The sequence below is a fragment of the Etheostoma spectabile genome, chromosome 22, assembly GCF_008692095.1.
Source record: "Etheostoma spectabile isolate EspeVRDwgs_2016 chromosome 22, UIUC_Espe_1.0, whole genome shotgun sequence".
In the NCBI taxonomy this organism is placed as follows: Eukaryota; Metazoa; Chordata; class Actinopteri; order Perciformes; family Percidae; genus Etheostoma; species Etheostoma spectabile.
This window is the reverse complement of record NC_045754.1, coordinates 17,280,558-17,282,996: the sequence shown is the minus strand read 5'-3', so window position 1 is coordinate 17,282,996 and position 2,439 is coordinate 17,280,558. Positions and strand designations below refer to the sequence as shown.

Sequence of the window (2,439 nt, the reverse complement as noted above, 5' to 3'; positions counted from 1 at the left end):
CTGGGCAGGTCTGCTTTCTGTCCCACGTCAGAACTAAACAGGGTGAAGCAGCTTTCAGTTTCTATGCTCCTCATATCTGGAATAAACTCCCAGAAACCTGTAGATCCGCTGCTACTCTCAGTTCTTTTAAATCAAGGCTGAAGACCTTTCTATTTGATGCTCCTTTCTTTAAATGACTAATCATTTCTTTAAATTTCTTATGCTGCACTGTAAATTTTATTCTTGTGTTTTATGTTTCTCTTTGTTTTTAACTGTCTATTCAGTGTTTTACCGTTTTTAATGCTTGTGATTTTTAACTGTTTTTACTTGTGTTTTATCTGTTTAACTGATTTTGTGTAAAGCACTTTGAATTGCCTTGTTGCTGAAATGTGCTATACAAATAAAGCTGCCTTGCCTTGCCTTGCCTTGCAACACAGAGCGGTAAGTTGACGCAGTAGACAAATCAAGGTTATATTAGTAGTCATTGCTAAAAACCATTAACATAAATTATTTTTTTATGGAGTCTTATTGTCTAAAATAAGCATGTTAAGGTAAAGCTTTAATGCATAACTTTTTCATATTAAAGAACGTACATGACAGTCAAGCCATTGCCAAATGAGTTGATACAAAGCTAAGTAAGCCTATCAGCTCCACACAACTCTCTCTGGATTTCTCAGTATGTTCAGAAACTGGTGTTGTCCGGCGACTTTCGCGCACAGAAAATCAAGCGTTCACCTCTTTTAAAGAGTCCATCATGTTATTTTTAATCCTTTTTGTCCTCCTTGGCCACTAGCAACTGCGTGGAGGAAGGTTCTGGGTGGTGTGCAATCACTGAAGGCTTGTATCCTGTGGATGGCGCCGGCAATTTTCTTTTCATTACAAGTCCTAATGGGGGAGACAGAAATTACACACTATAGCTTTCAACATGCAAAGAAATATAATAAAACTTTAGGCTACTTATCAATACTAGAGAAACAAATCGTTGGTATAACTATGTTTTTTCTTTATAACTGTATAATTTTAGAAGCAATACATTAATTGTATTTGTTTCTGCTTGATAAGATCTGGGCAGTGCATACTTAAGCTGATTATTACAAACAACTAATGTCAGCAAAACATGAAAGAATAAGTTGTGACCACTAAAAAGTTTAATTACAACTAAATCTGGGTTTACAGTGTACACACACACACAAACATACACACACACACAAACACACACACACACACACACACAAACACACACTACTTGCGTAGGTTTGCATGCAGGTATGCACAACACCATGTTTACGTGTGTGACTACAGACACATGAACCCACCTCTGCCACCCCATAAAGATAGATAGATAGATAGATAGATAGATAGATAGATAGATAGATAGATAGATAGATAGTTAGATAGATAGATAGATAGATAGATAGATAGATAGATAGATAGATAGATAGTTAGATAGATAGATAGATAGATAGATAGATAGATAGATAGATAGATAGATAGATGTAAAAGCAGATGGAGATCCCTTCGGCAATGACTTCTAAGCCCTGGTCTCCAGGGGCTGCTGGGATTTTCATTGCAGTAGCCCCTAAATATTCATCACTTTCCCTCTCCCCGCCCTATCTTTAAACCCTTCTGCTGGCCATTTGAGGCATGGAGTCTCCCATCCAGGAGAAGTGAAACAAACCGAGGGCCTGGGCAGACCAGCAAGTGGGTGGATAAAACTCACACGCACACACATACAGTCATACATGCAACCCGCTCTCCATCAGATAAACACACACACCAAACATAGCACACAGAGCCAAGAGCCAACAATGTCCCTTTGTTTTAAGGAAGGCTCTCTTATTAAATCAAATATCAGGGCCTTCTTTCAAGCCAGCCTTTGTCTGTGTGTTCAGCTCATTCCTCGCCGGCCTCTCGGCCCCCGACAGCCTGTGCATGAGTGTTAAGAGAACCCATTGACATCCCTGGATTAACATATATTAAGGGGTTAAATGAAAGTGCCATTATTGTGGTTTAAGAGTGAAAGCGACCCGTGGGATGTTATGCTTCCCAGTTGAAGCTATGAATAGCTAATGCTAAACAGCACTTCATTATGGGTGCGCGCTTTATTGACGGTGTCCATCAGAGCTGGGAAATCTCCTCTTAAAAAGCTGTTGAAGTTAAACAGCCTAAATCCAAGCAGGTTGAGTTGATACTGTGAGGAGTCCACAACATATTTCTGGTTAATAAAACACAATAGGGATTCTGAGCTTTTTAGGGAATTGAATTGAATTAGGTGCTCTTAGCATCAACAGCATTTTCCCACAATGTTTATATGGTGCCTATGAAGCAATAGTGTAGAGCTCATAACGTTGAATGAATTAATAGTAAGGCTGTATTTGTACTGGAAAAAAAAGAAAAGTAAATCCCAGCCCTGTTTATTCATTTCAATAATGCCAGTGCTTTGACACGGTGGAGGTGCGA

The 2,439-nt window shown here is 39.0% G+C and overlaps 1 long non-coding RNA gene across 1 annotated transcript in view; it reads left to right on the top strand.

Moving 5' to 3' along the window:
- Positions 1-1,096: 1,096 nt before the first annotated feature.
- Positions 1,097-2,439, top strand: part of LOC116672424 (uncharacterized) — a 14,264-nt gene continuing 12,921 nt past the window's right edge. The window contains exon 1 of the long non-coding RNA XR_004327549.1: positions 1,097-1,147. This is a non-coding gene — a long non-coding RNA (uncharacterized LOC116672424). The remainder of the gene's footprint in view (positions 1,148-2,439) is intronic.